Consider the following 24,031-nt stretch of genomic DNA (forward strand, 5'->3'; position numbering starts at 1 on the left):
AGCAGGAACATCTATGGGGCAGCTGTGATGTGACTGAGGGTAGTGTTTGCTGATAGGCCCTGCTAATAATCCAGTGAGATGCTGGCATTCTTGGCAGGGCCCAGAAAGAGCAGCAACAGACCAACAGCTCTCCTGGCCGCTAAGGCCCCTGTAGGATTCCTGGTCCTTGCTGTTCCTGAGCAGAGGAGATTGGGAAGTTCTGTGAGCCCAGCTGGGCCGTCCTACCTCCTGAGGATGGGAGTTTTTGTCAAGAAACCTTGGTCACTAGCTGGTCTACATATATCCTGTAGAAAGGTTTAATCCACCTTTGAAGCTACTCGCTGGAGCAGAGCTTGATAGTAGAGCCAGGAGAAAAGGAATTCCTGGGGAGATGGTTCTTTGCACCGGAACTGCCTCACGGCAAGGGGAGGGACTGAAGCTCTTCCAGCCTGTGAGTCTCTCCTGATTTTGGGGTGGCCAGGGAAGGGTAGGAAGAGGCCTTGGGGAGGGGAAGAGGACACTTCATGATACTTTTGATTCTAGAATTATAAAACAAACTCTCTGCTCTTTACCATAATGCATTTCTTTTTCTTTTAATTTCTTGGATTTTGCTTAAGCCAAGGACCCAGGGAATCCTCATGGATCCCAGTGAAGAGACTAATTGATGGTTTTCCCCCAACAGAGTCCAGTCCTGGCGGCGTGGGCCACAGAGTCAGCGGACCTCCCCCTGCTGGTCTGCCGCCTCCTCCGGGCTGCACCTCTCACTCTTTGACCCTTTAGGGCAGGTGCTTGTCCTGATAGAAGAAACCCCTGGAGCCCCATCTGTGCTTGCTGGGGAAACCCTGAGAAAAATGCGCTTTCTCGAAGAAAAGCACTCACTGCAGAAATGTAGGGCCCAGCCTGCAGGGCACTTCGTGAGAGCTGGGACACTGGACCGCGCGGCTACATGTTGTTGGACTTTCTTCAAGGGGCAGTCGTTCTACATTGGCTCAACAAGTGTGTAACTTACCCAGTTGCCTAGGAGTGCAGGCCATCTGTGCAAGGGCAAAATGCATTCTTTTTAGAATCGTTGCAGAATAAGGGGCTTTAACGTGGTTGCTCATAGTCCTGGTGATTATTCTCCAGAAATTTTGCGAATAAGTGTATTTCTTGATTCCTGGAATAGGTGCTGTCTAGCAGGCCTGGAAATAGAGCAAATGTTGGTAAAGCAGATGATATTTTCCAGTTGACTTTTATGATAACCAGAGCTCTGTTGCCATGGAAAAAATCCATCAGTACTCTGAGTTGAAAACATTTGGGAAGAAGGCTGATGGTTATTTCCAGTTCCATAGAGAGCAACATTGATCCATTCCACAGATACTCACGGAAAGTCTGCCATGTGCCACAGTGTCCTAGGAGCAAGGGGTCCAGCAGTGAGCAAAGCGGACACACCTCTCTCCTCTCACGGAGCACACGGCCTGGGAGGGGGAGCCAGGTAGTTATAAAAAATAGGTAAACTGCAGAGTCTGTCAAAGGGTGATAAATGCTGTGGGGGAACTGAAGCCAGGAAGAAAGAGTGGAGGTGGAGGTGGGGATAGACAGGCACAGCTTCTCTAAGCAGGTGACTTTCAAACAGGCCCTGAGGAAGGGCGGAGGCATCCACGTGGATACTGGGGATGAATTCCTAGGAAGAGATAGCAGCCAGTGCAAAGGCCCTGAGATAAAAGTCTGGGGCCATCAAGAAACAATCAGAGGCAGCTGGACCCCAGGCTCTGCAGGCCTCTCGGGGCCGGCCACCATCTGCCTTGCCTTCCTTCCTCAAGGTGTCTCTGCTGCTGGCCCTTCCCATGCACAAACATCCATAGCCCACCTTCCTGGAGGCCCAGCTGTAGGGCCTTCTCTGGCCACAGTCATTGCTGACGCCCCTCACTGATACTGAGAGCACTCCTTACTCCCTGGGTCTTCCAGTGCCGCCATGTTGAGTCGCATCATTTCCTGAGTGTCTTTACTTCCTGTCCAGATTCTTGCTGAGTCTGGGTTAACCATGCGGGGCCTTTTCCTGTATTTCCTACAACAGTTGGTGCAGCATCAGGCATCAGCTAATGCAAGGAGAATACCTGTGACATGCAAACTCCAACTCGCCATTTCGAGCTTCAAGAACGTTAGGAGCTCCTTTTCCTTTTGCCTGGGAGATAGAATGCTGTCCAGGGATTGTTTAGTCTTGTCTACTGATCAATATTCTTATTTTAAGGATAACGATCTAATATAAGAAAGAGTTCAGCCCCAAATTCCAATGTTACAGACTTTCAAAGTTTACTACATTTGTCCTATGTACTTATAATTGGAAAATAGTGCATGTTTTTTCAAATCATTCTCAATTTTCTCTGTGCTAAAATACAGAATAGATTTTTTTTTTCATCCTGCAAGTAGCTCTCAAACCATAAAGATGTAATATTCTACAGTTCTTGGATACTGACTCCTAGCTTAGTGCAAGAGGGGGCAGCTTTCCTGCCACGGGGGGCATACTCTTCACTTAGACCTCTCCTTGATCCCCCCCTAAGGTGGGCCTCTTGCCTTGTTCATCTGGGGTCCCCATCATCCAGAGACCTGGGAGGGGTCTGATAAATGCCACTCTGTAAGTTACTATTATCATCCCCTTTTTGCAGACAAGAAAGTTATAATTTGAGGTTGTAATTTGCTGAAGGTCACCCGGATAATTAGTGACAGCGTCAGAACGAGGACCCGTTTTTTTTCTGACCAAGTTAGTTTGAGTCAGTGTTCCCAGATTTATTGTCAGCACTCAGCACTTTGGAACGCATAGAGGAGACACAGCGTATCTCAACCACACGACTCTTTTATTTTGCACTTTGTAAATTTGTCACGTGAATCTGAGGGGCAAATGGGGCAGCTTCTTGGGCCCTTGTCTGGTGGAGGCAGAAAGATGTGGGGGTCCTGAGTAGAGATGCAGAGGGAGGGTCCTGGGTCCGAGCTGGCACTTGGAGAGCACAGTGATGGCAGTTAAAAAAGGTGCCTGAGAGGAAGACAGTGACAGGGGCGCTTGCTATTTTTTCCTGTGGTCAAAAAAGTTGCCACTTACTTCTTTCCTGAGTCCCATAATCTCTGAGTATTTGGATGAATCCTGCTAGATGGTGGGATAAAATCTGGATACAAATCCAGCCTTGTGGTAGAGGCATAAGTGATTTCTGGCGACTGGACAATGGGCGAGCACGATACTGTCTGGGCAGGAGCCAGGAGGAGAGACGAGCGGGGAGAAATGTTCCAGAAACTCTTGTCCCTGGGACAGCCTCGGCCTGGGAAAGAGGCTCTGCAGCCTGGTCCTTCACTGCCGACGGGCGGGTGACTGATCTTGGCAGAGCTTCCTCCTCTCCAGGAAGGGCGAGCAGGAAGAGCAGGGGGTTTAAGCTCAGGGTGGTGGGTTCAGCCTGCCTCATGCAGCTCCCACCCCCACAAGCTGATGCCTCAGCTTTGGCTGTGTCTCCTCTGGGAGATATAAAGGAAGCCACAGAGTCTGGAGAGCTGAGTTCTAGCCCAGCTCTGAGTCTCCTTTTATGGCCTTGGGCGAGCTTTCTTCTTTTCTTGTCTTCCATTTTGTAGAAGGAGGTTCCTTACCAAATGATCGCTCAGATCTTTCAGCTGAACACCCTATGATGCCATGACGTTTTTCCTTCAGGTCACAACTGTTTGCTGGAGATGAAGTCGGATGGAGAGGAATAAGAGAGGATGGGGAATTTTGGGAAAACTCGGGTGGGAGGCAAGGAGTGGGGCTTTCTGTCACTTTGGCGTCTCCTCTGTTGTAGCTGGCGTTTGATGGGGTAATTTCTTTGGCATATCTTTCTTTAGATCTAGTTCCATCGGGGAAAGAAATATGGGTAAGGGATCCAAGCCATGTTGGGAAATGAAGTCCTCTTCCCTTTTTTGCCACTAATTAAAACCTATATCCAGGTAACATTTGGCTGTTGTTTCCACCTGCCCAGGCCTCCAGCCCACATATCCTCGCCCAGCCTGGTTTCCCAGTCTGTTGCCCCCATTTTAAGGATGAACGATCCCAGTACTCAGAGAGCTGACATCATCTTGCCCAAGCTTACAAATAGTGCCCGCTGTTTTACCCAGAAACCGCAATCAAACACGAGCGATCCAGAGCGATCGAAAAGCAAACACACTGGGGAGCCGTGGCACCCTCCTTAAATTGCCTTTGGAAAACTCTTCAGCTTATAAATAGTGACTAATTTAACTCCAGGAAAATAAATTGGCTCTGGGTCAGATCATTTATGTCTGCCTGCAGGAAGATGAACTGCATTATAGATCTAGGCAAATATGGTAGCTTCAATATTGGCCCTGTTAGAACCGTTGAGCTGAAGTTTTCAGAGGACAATTCATAACATTGTCGTCCCGTCCCCCACACCCCCCACTTCTCTCACTGCATGGAACGTGGCCTTTCTCCATCTCTTAAACTCTAGACAGGAGCCCCCAGAGCGACCTCCCCCTCTTTGACACATGCAGTTTTCTGATTTATGGGAATTGTGAAAGATTACCCTTCTCTATCTGAACGAAGGTCCTCACTGTGGAAACCCCGCGGAGACCACAGACTCGGACTCTGTGCCCGCCGGGCCTCCTGCCTCTGAAAAGAGCCATTCACAGGCCCCAGCACCCTGGCCATCGCTGGGACTCGGGGCTTGTTTTTGCTAGAAAAATTTTATGGGTTAGGGAGCTTTGCTGGATTCCGTGTAAAGGGTCACTGTAGACAGTTGCTCAGTCTGTGTACGGTAAACGTTTACAGACTCTTAGTGTCGAGCCCAGGAAACTCGGCAGAGTCCAGGGGGCAAGGCAACAGACACTGTTGGCAGCACAGTCACTGCCAAGGCTGCGACGTTAAATGGCTGAGCTGGAGCTGTCTGGGCTTGAAGTAGTTCACACCAGAGATGCCAGAGCCAGACACGTCTGCAGCCTGGTTTGACTGTGGCCAAGTCACGCGAACGAGGGTGCGGGCAGAGCTCTAACAGGCGTGCATGGGCCTGGGGCGTGCTTCTGCTTCCCTGGATGACATGTCTGGTTCTCCCTGGTGACTTCTGCCTTGTGGAGGGAGCTGGGGGCAGAGAATTTCCTCCTCAGCCTTTCTTCTTGTCTCCCCACTTCCCTGCTGGGCCTGGAGAGCAGAGGGAAAGTAAGAAAGCATACGGGGTAGTGGTTCAGAGCTCACGCTGAGTCTGACGAGACAGCGCGTCCACCACATCCACCACGTCTTAACGAGCTTTCGTGGTCACAGGCCAGGAATGCCCCCGGCCTTCCCGGGCTGGAGCCTAGGTCCGAGCTGAACAAGAGAACTTAATTGCTCTTTTTACTAAACTAACAGAACTTTGCTTCTTTCAGGCGGTCCAGGAGAGCCCACAAAATAGAATGGAGAAGAAGGTTCTCAAAAGAGAGAAGCTTTAGGACAGGGCGGATGAGCTTAAAATTAGGATGACTCGCTTGAGGTCTCTTGTTAAGTGTTGACTCTTTTCTTTTCCTTGGACTTTTCCCTGCATTGTGATTCTCTTCTTCACCCCCAGAATTTTAGTACATGTCTGCTTTCCGTGATATCTCACTGAGTGATGTCTTGAGGGATGAAGGAAGAGTGGTGATGTCCAGAGTTGGCAGAAGTGGTACTGAGCAAGGACAGCAGCTACAGAGCTAGGGATGGTGCCTGGGAGCTAGGAGCCAGCAGAGAACCAGGCCATGGCGTGAACTGTCTCAGGACTGAAAGCGGCATCATCCCCCTTCTAGGAAGCGTGCTAGAGAAGGGGTGTGGCGTGGGTCTGGGCCGCCGTAGTGTGTTAGATGGGGAACAGCCACTGTGTTTGGATGTCACGGGTGTGACCTCGGAAGACTGGGGAGTCATCCAGAAGGCACACACTTGGGTTACATCATTAGCGTATGGCCTAGTGATTTGGTGTTCTTAGAGCTTTCCTCCTCAGATGCTGGGCAAGGGCTTATGGAACTTCCTTGAATCTCCTGAGTGCCTGCTCGGGTAAGGACAAAGGCCCCTGACATACACGTAGGGCCTGGTCAAGGCCTTCAGGGGCAGTCACGCTGTCACAGTCCATGGTGAGCTACCTCCCACCACCCCCCCTCTGCCTCCTCCAGCTGCTCGACCACCATCATCAGTTCCTCAAGCCACTGTGGCTGAACATGGTTCCAGAACACGTTAAGTGGAACCACCCCTGGACGTGTTGCATCCTAGAGAACCACTGTCCCCACATCCTGATCCTGCTCCCAAGGTTGTTCCAGAGCATTCTGAAGCTCCAACCATTTCCTACTCCATGTCCACACTTTCTGAGACAAAGCACAAGGTGGGCTGAGGGAAAGGCATTGAGGCCCAAATCATAAGCTCCCCCAGGGAGAGCCTGCCTCTGCCCCCCGTCTATGTTATTCTGACCTCTCCGCTTGGGGAGAGGAGAAAAATCCAGCACTTAGACCTCGGGATGCTCCTCGGGTGCTTTTCACAGTCCTCCTTGGGAGGTCGGGATGGCTAGAGACTTCCAGGGTAACGGACCTTCTGTACACTTGTCCTTCGGTCCTCGCAGCAGAGGTCAGCGGTGGTGAGGAAGGGCCGGGGTTCCCAGGAGCCGGTCACATCATTCTACATCCCGTGACCTGGAGCTGCTCCCGGAACAGAGGAGAATCGCCCAGAGGAGGGGCGTGTGCAGTCAGCCGGAGGGAGAAGCAAGGGCAGCTGGAACGACCGAGTTGGGTCCAGTCCGAATGATTCTTATACAGGACCCAGCTCTCAGCAGCGCCAGGCTACTTGCATGAGTTGAAATGGACAACAGCCTATAAGCTGCTGACTCGTTTAAAGTGTAGACCGGCAATGGCAGAGGCTTCCCCTCTCCTTTCTGCTGCCGTATTTAACCCATCAAAAACTAGCGCCGTGCCCTGAGGGGCAAAGCAGCTTATCCACAGAGCTCAGCTCGCCCAGTTGACACCCAGATTGGCAATTTTGTAAACCTCGCTTGAAAATTTGCTTTCTCTTTCCTGAATTTTCTCTAGGGGTCAACAGGACTGTTCAATGTAGAGCCACCGCTTTAAAATGGCTCCAGAGAAGAGCCATCCATTTTCGTTTTTAATCATCACTCGATGGAAACTTAAAAGGGACCTGTCTCCCTGGAAACGACCTGTGATGACAGGTCAGCACCAGCAGAGCCTGTGGCGTCACGCTCTGGGCTCCAATCACCCTGCTGATGTACTGAAATGTGCACAAAATATGACACAAAATGGGGTTCAGCTGGGGCAGAAGGATCTTTCTGTTGTAGGCAATACATTTTATTTGCAAAGTTTGTAGATGTGACCAAAGTTCTGAAAAAGGTGAAATTATCTGAACTTCTCTCCCTTTTAACACTTTATCCATCAGCAGACTCTGTAGTCTTTGCTTCAAAGCCGTCCCAGTCCCTGTCATCCTCAGGCTGACTTTTGCAAAAGCCCTCCTGCCGCCACCCTTGCTCCTCTTTCTGTAGATTCTCCAACATGAGCCAGAATCAACTTCAGACCATGTCATTTTTCTGTTCAAAACCCACTAACAACTTCTCATCTCACTCAGAATAAAATCCAAAGTCATTAGCTGGGCGCATAGGACCAGCTAACTCTCCAACCTCATCTCTTACCGCTCTTCCATCTTTTACTCTGCTCTGGCATCATCAGCTTTATTACTAGTCCTTGAATATAAATGAGTCTGTACCCCAGGGCCTTTGCACTTGCCACTAGAATGCTTTCCTCTCACATCTTCCTCCCTTATTTCCTTATGGTCTCTGATAAAATTCCATTTTGTCATTGAGGCCTTTGACACCCCCAATCACTCCCTCTTCATCTTGCCCTGTTTTAGTTTTCTTTCTATTATTGATTATCACTTGACATGTTGCCTATGAATTTGTTCATTTGTTTATTGTCAGCCTTTCCACATGGGCAGGGACTTCCTTTTGTTCACTACAGCATCCCAAGTGCCTAAAACAATTCCTGGTACAGAGCTGGAGCTCACTACATATTTATCAGATGGGTGAATGAATTCCTGAGTCTGAATGCTCTGTCTCATCAGCTGGCAACAGAGCCCAGTGAGGCTGCAAGTGATGAAGGGGCCGTTAATAAGAAGAAATTATCAAGATTGTCAAGGGTTTCTAGAGAATAAGCAAATGTAAGAGAAACATCATTAAAAAATTAAGGAAAAAGGGGCTGGCCAGTGGTGCAGTGGTTAAGTTCGGACGTTCTATTTCAGTGGCCCAGCGTTCACCCATTTGGATCCCATGTGCGGACCTACCCATTGCTTACCAAGCTATGCTGTGGCATGCTTCCCACATATAAAAGAGAGGAAGATGGGCATGGATGTTAGCTCAGGGCCAGTCTTCCTCAACAAAAAAAGGAGGATTGGTGGCAGATGTTAGTTCAGGGCTAAGCTTCCTCAAAAAAAAAAAAAGGAAAAAGAAAATAAGCAGAAAGTGTCCCAGGATCTCATTCACCCACTCACTGTACCAAGGCCAGGCCGGATTTGTTCTCTTCAGTTGCCGAAATCTGGTCCTTGTCACAAATCAACGTAGAAGTCAATTTTGATACACATATGATATGTCTCTTGGCATGCAGAGCACTCATACCACTTCCCGAAGTTGCTGGAATTAGGGAAGGTGGTGTGAAATGCCTCTTGCTGTCCAGGACAAGAGGCGAAAATGCTGACATTTGGCTCTTAGCCAATTTCACAAAAGTTTAGGGTTTCCAACTTTTTTCTCCTCCTGGGTGTGGTTGCTCTCTCTTATCAAACTTCTGTTCTCTGAGTGTCCATAAAGACACGTCTGCGTATCTAGTGATATTTTAATACTCAACTACATTCTGATGTGTATAAAACTCGACATTTTGGCCCAGCTGTTACGAGAAGAATGAAAAAGGCTTGCTTTGCCCCGATGATTGTCTGTCTCCCCTATTTCACTTTAGTGAGCTCCGGTGAGCTAGGATAGGCTAGAGGGAAACTGACTCATTCGATGTACACGCCACGGGGCCCCACCGTGCGCCAAGCCCAGGCCCTTGCCCACCTGGCCGCTGACCACTCTGCCACCACCCCCTCTCACCTGAACTGCTGTGGGAGCCTCTCACCTGCTCCCCCAGTGCCCCAGCTGTCGTGGAGACCTGCTCGTCCCTTCTGTGTGGGGTGGTGGAGGTTGGAGGAGATGGTCCGAGAAGGTGCTTCCGCGTGGTGCTGGCACAGCCGTCCTGGGAGGCCTGACGGGGGGGTTCTCGTCACCTGTGTCACGATCACCGCTCACGCTGATGAGCCTCTTCCATCGGCAGTTGCCAGAGCTTTCCCCCAGATGCAGTTGTTTTCCAGCTTCTCTCTTTGATTAAGTGACTCGCTTCGGCTGGGGAGGTCGTCATTCTGAGCCGCGTGTGAGGCACGTTTTGAGATGGTGCTGGTGCCGAATGCCAGCCTGGCAGGGATCTTGTGGAAACACGTCCCAATGTCCTGCAGTTGCCCTGTAACACACAAACCTAACTTTTGTTGCTCCTGAGTCCAAAACATCTTTATTTCCAGGTTGTCTTACAAATACTGTCTTGAGGTCCGACCAACAGAAATAAACAACTGCTTCTCAAACCCGTATCTCGCCTTCATCCCCCAAAAGCAGCCTCGATGTCCTGCCGCAGACACGGTCACAGGCCTCAGGAGGAGGTGGCGTGTGGCTAATGCTGGGGAGGCAAAGACTTGGTAAACCCGTTTCGTCTTTCGGGAGGAGCTCCGTTTCCATCGTGCTCTCTTGGCGTCGGACCATCACCCCAGCCTCACCACCAGCATTTCCGCGACGCCGGGCGAAGTTTCAGAGGGTTCCTTCAGCGAGGGCCACCTTCCCATACCCACGCTGACCCCTTAGATGTGAAGAAGCTCACAGGCCTGGCGCTGCCTGAGGCTCCGACTCTAGTCCTCACCTTCCCGGCCAAAGGGGAGAGAAATACGTCTGCATCCGTTCTTTCCTGTTTGTGGAGCACCCATGGTGTACAAAGTACACTCGGGCGTGCTCCGCCGTCGGGCGCCCCCGTGAACACGGCTTGAGCTCCGGGGCCTGAGCCTCAGGCCGTCCACACGCTCACCGCACACGCGGCTTCCATGCCTCCGCTCTCTGGCCCCCGGAGCTGTTGCGTGTGGTTTACTCTCTGGCAGGCGCCTTCAGCCTTCTTCTGTTTGCAGTGGGAACTGTGTTCAGAGGGAAGATTCCCCTGTTAGCACAGAACAAGAGGCTGTAATTTTTCCCGAAAAGAATTTTGTCCATCTTCAGATGAAGTTCTAGGTAATTAGCACCATACACTCATCGCTCAACTAAATGGACTATAGTTTGCGGAAGGTGGTTGTTTATGGGGAATAACGCAGGTGTGCCTCATGTGTACAGAGAGTACCAATGGCGGATAAAGTTGTGCCATTTCTATGTGTTGGGGGCTATCCAAAGACTTCGGGTCCAAAGTATTCATCTTAACCACTGTTGATAAAATGATTTTAAAGATATATTTCATATTTCTTTGCCATTTTAAATCCAGCAACTGAACGTATTTCACCCTCTTCTTGATGGCTCAGAGGCATCACCCTGAGCACAGATAATTTTGCTGTGCTTTGGATAAACAATGACATTATGGCCTGTTGAGTTACGAGCTGCGCTGGGAAAATTCCTAGGTAAATGTCTCGGGGTCTTAGATTTATTGAGCCCTAAGAACTTTTCTAATCCTTCCCTTTGCTTGTTACTGTCCTCCTGTATTTGTCTCTGGAAACTGTCCCCCACTCTCATCCTTTTATTCAAGGACTGTTTCTGAGCAGTCACTATGCGCCAGGCCAGCTTCCACATGCAGGGGGACAGTTCAGTCGAGGCCACAGTGGGCAAGGGCCTGCCTGCACAGAGCGGGTCTGCTGGTGGGAGAGGCAGATGGTAAAGAAGGTCGCAGTTACACAAGGTAACTCTAATTTGCTTTGGTCTGGGAGAGTGGATAATCACGCTTAGGAGAGTTATGCATAAATTAACGATAAACAGGATTCCAGAAATTTGCACGCTCAGAGTCCATTTCTGTTTACTTCGGAGTAATTCCCAAGCAATGAGATTGTTGGCTTCATGTTCTCTGAAAATGTGGAGCTTCTGTAATCCCACAGAATACTAAGCATAATACTGAAAATGCTCGGCGTCACTCGAACTGGGTCTCTAATATTCTGCCAAACAGCCCTTTGCCTGAACTAAAAATTGAGGACAACGTGGCATCTGAGAGTCTAGATTCCAAATTCACGTCTCCGGGCCCAATTTGCCTTCATCTCCAGATCTGTGTGTCCCTCTCTCCATGTGGATGTCCCACCCCTCACCATCGCCTCCGCTCATACTCTCTTTATAGTGCTATATCTTCCAAATATAGTGCTATAATCTTCCAAAAATCAAGGAATTATTCTCAAGTCTCTCCTTTCCTCATACCCTGCTGCCTGCCCCTCATCCAATTCATCAGCTAAGCCTGGGGATTCTTATCTCACATCTGAATCAGATCACGATTCTCCCCTGCCTGAAATCTATCAGTGCCTTGTTTTGCTCTTCAAGAAAAAAGCAAGCTCCGAACAGTGGCTTCCAAGCATCACAGGGTCCATGTCCTTTTTTACAGTTTTTATTTCTTCTCTTACCACACTGCCCCTCTCTGGCCATGCTCTGACCACACTGGCCTTCTTTCTCTTCATCCCCACTCGTATCCTGGGCCAACGCACTGCATCTCCTTGAGCTCGACTGCTCTGCCCCTGACCAGCCAAATGGCTGGCTGCTTGCTATTACTGAGGTCTTAACTTTAATGTCTTTCTAGAGGCCTTCGATGCCAGGCCTTCCCATACTTTAACGTGCATACAAGTCCCTGGGCTGCGGACTGTGATCCTGGAGCTCTGGACGAGGGCCTGAAATTCTACACCTCTAGCTAGCTAGCAAGTGACGCCAATCCTGCCTGTCTGTGGACCACACTGAATGCTCATAGGCCACCAGTAAATATTTGTTGTTGAATATGCTTTCTGCTCTTCTGAGCCCTCAGAGGGAGGAATGAGCCAAATCTCCAGCTTTGGGTGAGAGCAAGCCCGCTGGTATCAGAAGGTATTTCTGATTGAAGCATTAAGATTTGATGAGACCTTGATGAGGCCTTCACCCTTTATCCAAATGCCCAAAGAATGATAGTATAGTCCATCTGGGATGACCGATGACAAAATCAGTTCCAGTTTTCGAGTGGCATTTTGTTTGCTTTTAAAGTTCTCCTGATTTAGAGTTTGTGTCATTCGTTTTCAAATACAGCATTGGATGGAACCGAGAGCAACAAGGTTCCCAGCGAGCTCTGTTGACTGTGGACACCCTCCCCATAAGCATAGCAAGCACCCCACTCCCAGAATAGGGCTGTTACGCCAGTGAGAGTTCAGACACCGCGTGTGTGAGATTGTTCTTCAGCTTTCTGTTTTGCAAATTTACGTGAAAAACTAGACACAGGTCACAGCTGCTGACGGCTTTCTTTACAAATGGAACAGAGACCATGCCTTCATCTTATGAGGTGTCTTTGCAATATTGTCACGATCAACCAATCGGCCAGCAAATGCTTGCGGTGTGCCCACTATATGCAGGATATTTCGTGCAGGATTTTAAGACATGGACGCTGCCTTTTGAGGTTATTACAATTTAGGTGAAAGACACAGATATACATAGAAAGTTGAGAATGTAAAGCAACGTAGAATTAATAGGTTACTGTTTTGAAGGCAACGACCTGGAGCTTCTGAACTCCTAAGGATCTTTCCAAGTGTATGACATGCCGCTGTGTTCAGCACTAGAAGAACACTATAGACCAGTGCACGTCAAACTTTCAGGTGCAAAGAATACCCTTGTTAAAATATAAATTCAGAATCAATGGGCCTGGGTGGAGCCCTAGAGCTTGTATTTCTAACAGGCTCCCTGGTGATGCCGATGCTGGTGGTATGAGGACCACACTTTTTCTTGCAAGAGGACAGAACGGTGCTACTCAAAATGTGGTCACCAAATTCCCAGGTACCTCCCCAGATCTACTGAATCTGAATTCATGGGGATGGAACTCAAGAACGGTGTTGTAATACTTTCCAGGTAATTCTTCTGTGTCCTAAAGGTTGAGAAGCACGGGTACAGACATTAAGCGCTAGGAGCCAGATGTGTGGAATCCAGGACACATGTGCTCTCCCCAGCAATTTGCCCCCAGGGTGATATCAGGCCTCCGACTGTTCAGGGACTGTCAGTTCAGTACCAAGTGACCTGGTTTGACTTTTCCAACATAAGCAGGCCGGAGGCTGGCCAGGAGCCCCAGCTAGACGCTGACACACCCTAACATGTTGTTAGGCACAGAGGGGATCAGACCAGAGGGTAGAGGCCAGAAAGGAGCTGTGATTTAGCTAGATTGATGGCTATTCTTACTGTAATACTCATGAGGAACAGAGATCATAACGGGTTTAGCAGATGCGGACATCCTAATGCCAGAGCGTCTCTGCCTAGAAGGGAATTGCAACCATCCAATATGTTTCCCCCTCCTCTGGCCTGAGATTGAGTTGTCACAGGCTCCCAGACATCGCTCCAGGCGCCCCAGCTGGTACTGGCTAACACACTCCCAGCATGTCATTATGAACACATGCAAACCACATGAGGGCAACGAGCTTCTGGAGACCAAAGGCAGAGCACTACCCCCTCCCCCAAGGTCCCTAAGACACTGCTGGGAGGAAGAGAGGAAAGTGGGACCTCAGGTGCTGCGAGGTCTTGGGAAAACGAAGACCCATGGGAAACCCTTAGGGAGGGGGAGCTAGGCAGACATTGGGAAATTCCTCTAACAATGAGTTAATGTGAGAAGAAAACATATTCAAGTTCCGGCACTTTCTCTTTCTCTTTTAATTTCAACATTGTCTGGTTTAAGAAGCATCGTTTTGAAATCAGGGTAGAATCATTAACTTTTCGTTCTAACAGAGAATTAAAACAATGATTTAATTAATTTATTTTGCAACGGTAGAATGATTTTGTCCAGCCAGTAAAAATAAAACAAAGGCAAATGCTAACTTGGAATTGACAGACCCCTTGGATAATTTTCTTTGATCTAATTGATTTCACAAATCTAAGAAGCTCATGAATCAGGACGCAGCGCTGACCCTGACTTTGGAAGTTGAGCCCACCAGAATCCAGTTCTGCAAGATTAGCAAGGAGCATGTCTGCCCCAGGCCAGAATGATCCTGACTCTGTGGATTGAAGAGAAGCCCTTTCTACTGACTCCAAACACAAATAAACAAAAGAGTCAGGAGAGGCCGTTGCCCTAGGCTCCCCTTCCAGTCGCCCGAGGTGAATTCTACTATGAGAGATTTGGTTTAAAGTTCTGAATTCAAATTAGTTACAAATAGCCTTAGAATGGGTAACACCTGTAAATGTCCCCCAAATTGAAGCATTTCGCCAGGAAGAAGGGAGAAATGGCAGCGGCCCGGGAGGCCAATAGGGTACCATAACAGAAGAACAGGGCTCAGAAGTCCCGAGACAAACCTAGTTTTTCTATTCAAGACTGTTGCTAGGAAGACGTATGACCTTAAGAAAGTTACTTACTGCCTTTTAGGAATGAAACTCTCCTCTGACCAAATCATGATAGTACTTACCCTTCATCCTATCCCCCTATCTAGGCTACAGAGAGAATAGAATGAAATAACAGGTTTGAAAGTATTTTGAAAAGCTGGAACTCTTTTAGAAGTGTGAGTTATTATTTTCTAAGGTCATGTCCTTGTCTCGTGCGAGGTGGAGCTGACCTTTCGAGGAGGATCAAGTACTAGCCAGTGAGCTGGAAGTGAACCGATGCTTTTAAGAGGAAGCGTGTTGTCTATAAACAGTGCGTGCATTCCTGGGACGTCTTAGCTCCTTTAAGATACAACGGAACACAGTGGTTACACAGCCAGCCTGTAATCCAGGAGGCAGAGTGACTGTCTTTGCAGTAATGGGTTCTTAAGAGTGCCTTATGGCACCGTCACAGTAGCCCAAACCAGCCCTCTGAAAGCCTGGAGGGATCTTGGTTTGTCTGGATCTTGGCTCTTGTGGGATCTTAACTGGCTTCCTTTCCAGAGCTTTCCTGTGTGCAAAAAGCTTTTACTTTAAATGCTTTATTGAATTATTTCAGGTGTCAGAATCAGAGGGATACAACCCTGGAAATGACAACAATTAGAAAGAAAAGTCTGAACATGTTAGCCATTGATCCCCAGGGTTTATGAAGACGGATTTATTAGACGCCAAATCTCCTGGTTAGGCCATGGATTATCTGGACAATCGGAGGACTGGGGGTGACTAGGACAAGAAACACGTCTAACAGAAAGACGTTTCCACCTGGAAGAATGGCTCAGCTCCAGCCCAATTCCTTGTGGATTTGTTAATTGGATTTGTTCTTGCAGTTAAGGCAAATCAGCATCTATGCTGGTTAGCGGTTTCAGGCACTGCAAAATTGGAATTCTGCTCAAGAAAAGGTTAGCCAAGAAATAAAAGCACTTTCTCTAGAGGTTTAGTCCTACTGGACTGAAAGAAAATTTACATGTTAGGCAGAGCCAGAAAGGAAAGTAGAAGTTCCGTACGTCTAAATTTCACTGCCGAGGATGGGAGATTCAGATGCAATGTATTTAAGCATTTCCACACACCAAAGAGGTGTGGAGTTAGGGAGCTCTTTGGAGAAAGTACACGCATACAAAGTGGTGTGGCCACAAATCCAGCCCCTCAAGTCCCACCTGAACACCGTAGTCACACAAAGATCTTCATAGATAAATCATAAAGCCATCCTATAGTTTAGAAGATGGTGCCACTAGCACTGCCATTCGCGAGTGCGGATGTCCTTAAAAGAGCCTGCAGCGAAGAGTTCTTCCCCCACTGGACACGTGAAGACTGCTGTTACTGTACGGCCGGTGCGGCTGGAGGACTTGAAGGGTGTCTGGGGAGGAGTCCCCTGCCCTGGAGGGCCTGACAGGACCTGGGTAAGGTCCCGAAGGCAGGAGGCATGCAGTGGACAGCTAGGGCCTGCTGTGTAGACTGGAGATGGGCAACTCAGAGGGCTGTGGGGCTAAATGCAATGCGGGATTCCTGATGGGATCCTGGAACAGAAAAAGGGCACCAGCAGAAGAAATGGCAAATCCGAATAAAATCTGCAGGCCAGCTAATAGTCTTACAGCAATGTCAGTTTCTTAGTTGTGATGAGTGCACCCCGTTACGGAAGCTGTTAATACTACAGGAGCTGAGCGAAGAGTGTATGGGAAATCTCTGAACTATCATTGCAATTTCTCTATAAATCTAAAATTCTATGAGGGCTGCATGTAACATAGAGGAATGAAATGGGCCAGGTTGGGGCAGTCACAAACTGGTCAGCCTTTGTCCTGTCTAGAGAATGCTTGCTGTTTACCTCTAGCCAGTTGTTGCCATGTGGAAAGGCAAACTCCAGCTTACAGGTTTTTCAAGATTTCAAGAGAATCCAGAAATCTGTGTGATTGCAATTTTAAAACAATGCTCAAAAAATTTAAAAGCAGAGGATGGCCCGGTGGCACAGCGGTTAAGTGCCCACGTTCCTCTTCGGTGGCCCAGGGTTCGCTGGTTCGGATCCTGGGTGTGGACATGGCACCGCTTGGCAAGCCATACTGTGGTAGGCATATAAACTAGAGGAAGATGGGCACCAATGTTAGCTCAGGGCCAGTCTTCCTCAGCAAAAAGAGGAGGATTGGCAGAGGTTGTTAGCTCAGAGCTAATCTTCCTCAAAAAAAAAAAAAATTTAAAAACATATTAGGGACAAAGAAAACAGAGCTGCTTTTGAGGATAAGTGGCCCACATGTGTGACATCTCTTCTGGTGCCCAGAAGAGTGTGCAAGAGAATGACCCAAGAAGCTTTAAAAATGCAAGTTCCAAGGTCGAAACCTAGAGGTTCTGATTAAGTAGATTTAGGGTCAAACCCAGGATCCTGCGTTTTCATTAAAAATAAAATATATCCCAGGATTTTGACGCAGGAAGTTCGTAGATTCCACTCTGAGAAACATTCCTTTCAGGAATGAGATTCCTTTTCCCTTGGCTTCTTCACTCCCTTTAATTCAACTTCTTTCTCTCATCATCAGTGGTACAACTTCAAGGCCAGGGTTAAAATGCAGGTCCAGAACTGCACTGTCTCGTGTGGTCACTGCCAGCTGCATGTGGCCAGTGAGCAGCTGGAATGTAGGGTCTGGGTGGAAAATACACACAGACTTTCAAGACTTACTACCTGTTTAAAATGTAAAATATCTTATTAATAAATGTTTAATATTGATTAAATGTTGAAATGGTAATATTTTAGATATATTGGGTTAAGCAAAATACATTAAAATTAATTTCACTTGCTACTAGGAAATTTACCGTTACACATGGGGCTCGTGTTTCTCACTCCCGTTGTATTTCTCCTGGACGGCGCTGGTCTGGGAAACTGGGTGAAGAGGGTTGTTTTCCCCTCGGACTTTGGTGTATAGAGGCAGAAGGAGTGCTTAGTGTTTGTGTGTCCACAGTTCTGCCCAAATCGCCCGGATCAGGGATTTCACATTTGGGGACAGGGCTCTGGGCGAACACACACTGTTCGTGCCTTGGCATCCTCCTTAGAGAGAGAGCAGTAGGCGGCTGGCTGAGACTTGGGGCTCTCGGGTTCTGCCATCTCTGCCTCTGCCACCAGAGGCACGACTAACAGCCATTCCCATAATTAGTACGTCGCAGAAGGATGAGACAAGTGCAGTTCATTGTGAGTACTGCTTTCAAGAGATACAGGGAAAGCTACAAATTCTGCTAGGCGTTAAAGTGGGTGCAGATTAAGGCAATGCCTCTGATTTAATCTCAGATGAAGAAATAGTGTTTTCAGAAGACATCTATAAAGAGCTTTTTAGAAACTTTTCAGGCGGTGTTAGAGTAAGAGTCATTCAGTGAAGAAAAGTTAACAGAACATGGACTCTGAGAGAGGATAGAATTTCCGCCACGAAAATGGCAAAGTAAGGTTATGAGATCTCGTCGGTGGTTTGGGTTGAGTAGAACATCTCAAACTCTACTTTCCATCTTATTCGTTCATCAGATCTCCAAATGTATTATGTCAACGTTTCCTATTCTTAATTCTTTAAAAACATCCACGTGCTTCAAGAGAAATTTTATCCATGTGTTTCTGATTCATTTACATTTAACTAATCAAAATGCCATTTTGTAAGAACGATTTCATGTCCAAAAATACTCTTGATCTCCATTAGTGATCGTCTTTTCTTTCAACTGAAGGTCCTGTTGTGTCTATACAGAAACTTGGATTCAGGTCTAAAGTCAGAACCCATACAGTTCAATGGTTTTATGACTTGGCAAGACGAACTTACTGATTCCGTTTTAAAGTGCTGCCCCAGAATCTACCCCACCTGCTCAGCCCTTTGGGGATCTTTTTCTTGGTCTCACCTGCCTGGGTAGTGTGTATTGATCTTTGCTGGTGTTTTTTTTAATTAGTATCTCTATCCAGCATCCCTTTTCCTTTGGTAATTACTTTTCTCTCTCTCCTTTTTCACCCTTTTGTCAGCAAGCCCCCACCCCCCAACTTCTGTTTTCAGTTTCCAAAGACCTTATCATTCTCTGCTCCTCTGCACCACCCACTTCTCATCAAATTCCACATCATTTCAAGCTCAATTCCCAGTGTGAACTTCTGCCTTTACCCCAGGGTAGCTTTCCTTCTGCCTTGTCTTGCTGCCCAGGGTTTTGCAAAATGCCTTCCAGGTTGTTCTTCCTCTTATCACCTCCTTGCTATCCATGGGCACTTCAGGGATGGAAATCTGCAGAGGACCCATCTTTCTGACTGGCGATATCACACACTCGTAGCGATCAGCCCCTCTGCAGAAAGGGCTACATGTTCAGAGGTGAGCTCGGACCCTGGACCCACCGACCTGGCAGCACATTCTGATAGAGCTATTCATAGAACGCCCTCTTACTTTTGATTTGTTAATGAAAAGGAAATAAAAAATAACACACCAATAATATGTACTGCTTTGAATACTTTGAATATATGGAAATTTCAGCAAATGCCATTTTTATAAGATAGAAGTGTGTGTAGTTTATCTATTCTAAGTCAGAGCTGGTGGCTTTAACAGACACCTGACTACAAATTCGTCTTTGGGATTCTCATCTCTTACCATATTGGTCCATTTAGTCTCTCAGCCTCCCTCTTCAGACAGTGATTTTCCCAAGATGCTTAGTACTCCCCATCACAGCCTATTCGAGCCCAGACTCCTGCGGGAGGTCTCGAATCCTATCAAAATACATCCGAGTTCCCTGTTGCTCCCTCGGCATCTTCCTTTGGAGAGACGAGAGCTGCCTGAGCCTAGGAGTCAGGAAGATCAAGCAGTGAGGCTGGGATGCTTCCAAAACTAACAATTTACAAAAGAAGACACTTGCATCAGAGCCATTAAAACAAGGATCTAAAGAGGTCAAAGGCTAGAAATTCGAAGGGAGAGGAGAGAAACACATCAGAGACTTGGGCTGAAGAGATCTGCACACATGAACACTGAGCTGATCTCTAAGCCTGAGAGCAATCAGAGGAAAGGGAGGAAGATGTTGAGTTTTATGGTTTTCAGCGTCTGATCAAGGAAGCTTATGAGTTCTTTGGGAGGGACTTGTTTTCTCCTGGCAATAAATTTTTGGAGGTTTTTGTTGAATTGATTTTTATATAAATGACAATATAGACTGAAAGTGGCTTACAGAAGATGTGGAAATGATCTTCCTACAGCCATTTCTTATACTGACCTGCAATAAACACTAAGGGCAAGCTGTTTATTAAATCATAACTCAGTGCAGATATTTCTTTGGGGAATTTAGCTAATGTGGTCCAGACCCAAAACTTTCTGGTAATTTATCTTGACACACAGATAGAGCTCAGGGGGCCTAGAGGAACGGATAGTTAGCATGACTCAGAGATGCTCGCTCCCGAGAACTCATTGTTTCAGCTGATCCTTAGGCAGAACCTGGAGACTGGTTCCTGTGTTGGAAAGCAAAGTGAGCCACTTGCTCTGATGTGCAGGTGTCAACACTGACGTTCTATCATGAGATAAACCATTTTCACCTCAATGGTTGGAATAGCTACCCTTCCCTGGTCTTAGGCTAAGAATGCCACCTACTTATATAGTTAGGGCTGAATTTACCTTGGGCGAATAATAATCCGAATAATTATCCCATGGAATCTTCAAATTTCCCATGTGATATAAGGTGGGACAACTTTGGTCCATAGACTTTTAACGGCAGGTATCTGTTGCAATCACCAAATGACCTACCTGTGACATACTCATGGGTAGCATTTTGAGCTATTCTTCCTCTGATAGACTACAAAATGCACCCTTATTTGTTTATGTGTCTTTTTAATGGAAACCTCTTCAGCAGCAGAAATAGTAGAGAAAAGCCAGTCTGCACGGTCCAACAGAAAGGCTCAAGGACAAGTAATTATTGCAAATAATGCCTTTCCTTTGAAATCATGGCCCAGAAGAAAGGTTAGCATCAAAGAGGAGCTTTCTAGCTGTTATTTTGGCTCATAAAGATTCCAGTCCCTGAGTAGCACTGGTGAGTACTAGCCCGACACAGAATTTTGGTCACTAGCAGCCTTGTGCAGCCTCCACTTCTTGAGCATAAATGTGTTGGGTGAACTTGTCACAGCTCATCAGCAAGCTGCACCCTAGGAGCCAGCCTCTGACAATGGCAACAGTCACCAAGGTTCGGGAGAGAGGTGGCACCATAACCTCTGGGTTCCAACCTTGAATCTGGTTACTTCTCTACCCAGCCTAGCCCAGGTGTCAAATTAGTTGCTAGTGCCTAGCACAGGGAAATGCATGTTTGTGGAGTGAATAAATAAATGGATGAATGCCAATGAGCATAAAGTCAGCAGAAACTCTGGGGCTTGAGCCAGTGATCCCAGTTTGATAACCATGCTGAGAGGAGGTAGGTGGGACCCATGACTACAGCAGACTGGGAAAGATGATGCAAGTGGATTCTGGATTCCACCAGCTGAAAACCATGAAATCCTCATGACACAAAGAGAGAAGACGAGAGGACCAAACCCACTGCAGGACCTGTGCACAGGTCAGACTAGGCGGAGGTTCTCCCGGCTGGAGGACCAGAAGGAGCCAATGGCACTCCGCCTATTGCACCTTCTCTTCCCAGCAAGGCTCCCCAGGGTGCCCTTCTTGTCCTAGTTGGAGCATTTTCCTCATTCTACTCTCATCCAGGGGTCAAGTGAGCAAAGGGAGGCAAGTGAGAGAACTTCCCAGGCCAGTGGTTCCCAGAGCTTTAAGAAAACACCATTACCCAGCCCCATCCAGAGATTCAGATTTAATTGATCTGGGGTATCCCAGGCGTTGGCGTTTTGCAGAAGCTCCCTAAGTTATGTTAAAGTGCAGCCACCATCCTGGCCAGACATCAAACCCTCGCTCTCCTCCAGCGTACACTTCTTCTACATGTGAAGAGTCTGGGGCACACAAGCTGTCTCCTTTCCCTCCTTTGAGAATTGGAAGGGTTCTGTTCACGCTGACCGTATTCATTCGTAAGTATGGCAAAAGATGGCTTATCCGCAGCAACTGAGGTCTGGCTTAATTGCTATTAAGGACTCGTCTGAGGTTTCGAGAGCATAGCTTCAAAAGAACACTATGATCCTACGACCATGTTTTCATGTAATGTTTTTACACAACTGTAAATTAATGCTTTAAACTAGTTGTGATTCCCCCACGACATAAACAGCAGCAGATAATAAATGACCAAAACTAAAACTGAAAAACCAAAACAATGAAAACTCACTAGTTATCAGTGCAACTGCCGTGTCTTCACCTTGGATTCAGCCCTGACCCCACTGACCCGGCCTACGGGTCACACCTTCATCCCGCAACCTGCCTGGCAGCGGATCATTCCCCAATGGCATGATTCTTTGTTTTTAATGGTTGAGCATTTTTTAAATCCTTTTAGAATAATTCTGTGGTTTGCATGCTCTTGGGGGATTTAGACTCCCAGAATTTATGCTGTTTTTCAAGGTAAATTAAGGAAGTGGGAAGAATGGCATTTCTCCTGTGCAGTGATGAGAAGCGGATGCTGATCAGACCTTTTCGTGTGGTTACATCCCCACTCCACCTTCATTTTCCCAAAGTGCACAGTCCTCGGTCTTTTGCTCCCTTAAAAGTCTCTCAAGTGTCATCCTTGAAGATCCTCCCTAAGTGTTTTAAATAGAGGAAGGTCAGTGGCAGGCTTTCTCAATGAACATTTCCAAACAATACAACCAAATTCTAAAGATGCACCCAAAGCAAGAAACATGCACTCACATTAGAGACACCAACGGATCTATCCAGGAAATTTGGGATGGCTTCGTTCAAAAGATATAAGGTGGGGAAAATCTTTATCTCCTTTGGTAGCTGCAGGATAAGACTGTGTTCCTTGATGTAATATTTTTAGGTGAGAGAGGGTTTACTCCAGAGAAGGAACACAACCTCCCTCAAGTATGTTCTGTAATCCATGGCTGGTATCTGCGCCCTGCCTGGCTCACGGCCTCCGTGCCCCTCCTCACTCCCCCTGCAGGATCAGTGCAGAGACAAGACGGGTTGAATGAGTTCATGCCCCCAGCATCACACTGGTTGCTGGGAGAATGTTCCTTTTGTGATCAAATTAGAACAACTATAATTCTTCCTTGTTCTCCTTTATGCGTGTGTGGCAGAGATTGACTAGCTGGGCACCAAGCCTGTTTCTTCTTCCTCCTAGACACGCAGCTAGATCTGCTCAGTTAATGTGACCTGTGATCATTCTGACCGGTGGATTTTAGGCAGAAGTGGTAAGTGCGCCTCCCAGGCCTCGCCCATTACAAGCCTCCCATGTGCGATACTCTGTGCTTTTCCCTCTCATCAGTGGCCTTAAAAGTCACATTTGATGATTGCTGAGCTGCAAGCTGGAAGGTGCCTGTGTTACCACGTGGAGGAGAGCTGCCTGCCCATCAAGGATACTTGGTTTGAAATTTACATGAGCAAGAGAGTTGAGTCACTGTGACTTGGGGATGTATCTATTACAGCAGCAAGAGTTGCCCTGACCTTACACTGAATTCTTTCCTGGCAATCTGCTTGGTTTCTCCAAGTCCCTGAGGACTAGGGCCCTGCACTGCTCTTACCAGTTGTCCCCCTCAGGCCTGGAGCCTTCCCTGAGCCCCACCTGGGAGACATGAGCGTTGGTATCTCCTGTCTCCATGCTAAACCCCCCTCAGACCTGCTGAGACCCCTTTCTTCAGGTTTCCTTGTCACTGAACTGAGCTGCCTTGGCAGATGGGTGTCGTATCTCAGAGTTTGCTTGCCTTCTTTTCAGATTCTCTGCTCCATCTCACTACTTATAAACCCGACCTCACCTGTCCATTTGTGTCCCCTCACTCCCTTGCTGCGTCCAGTTCCAGGCTCTGACACCTCCCAGTCTGCCTTCTTTGACTGTTTATGGGCATCTCCTGCCCAAGCTCTAGGTCAGTGGTTCTCAAAGTGTCATCCCTGGACCAGCAGTATCAGCATCACCTTGGAGCTTGGTAGAAATTCAAATCCTCAGGCCCCGCCCTCTCCCCGCCCATCCCCAGACCTGCTGAATCAGAAACCCTGGGGTGGGGCCCACAGTCTGTATTTCAACAAGCCCTCCAGGGGATTGTGATGCTTGCTCAAGTTTGAGAACTGCAGATCTGGAATCTAACACCCTGGAGCGTGGCCCTTCATCCTGTCCACCAGGGCCAGTGTTACGAAGAGGCTGCACTGTAAGGTTTTTTCCAGCATGAGAACATGTCTGGAATTTACCCAGATAATCCTGGCCTTTTCATTCAGTGGGGAGCTTCAGATATCTCTTTGAAACGAAACTTGTAGTCCCTCACACCAAGAGGGAGCATTTTGATTAAGCATATGATCATGAACTGAAGTGCTTTCCCAACATGAGACAAGGCTCTCAAATCCTTGTAGAGTGCGTGTGTGTGTGAGAGTACGTATGGGGGTGTGTGTGTGTATATGTGTGGGTTTGTGTGTAAGTGTGGGACTGTG

Source organism: Equus quagga, chromosome 7 (genome assembly GCF_021613505.1).
Source record: "Equus quagga isolate Etosha38 chromosome 7, UCLA_HA_Equagga_1.0, whole genome shotgun sequence".
Classification (NCBI taxonomy): Eukaryota; Metazoa; Chordata; class Mammalia; order Perissodactyla; family Equidae; genus Equus; species Equus quagga.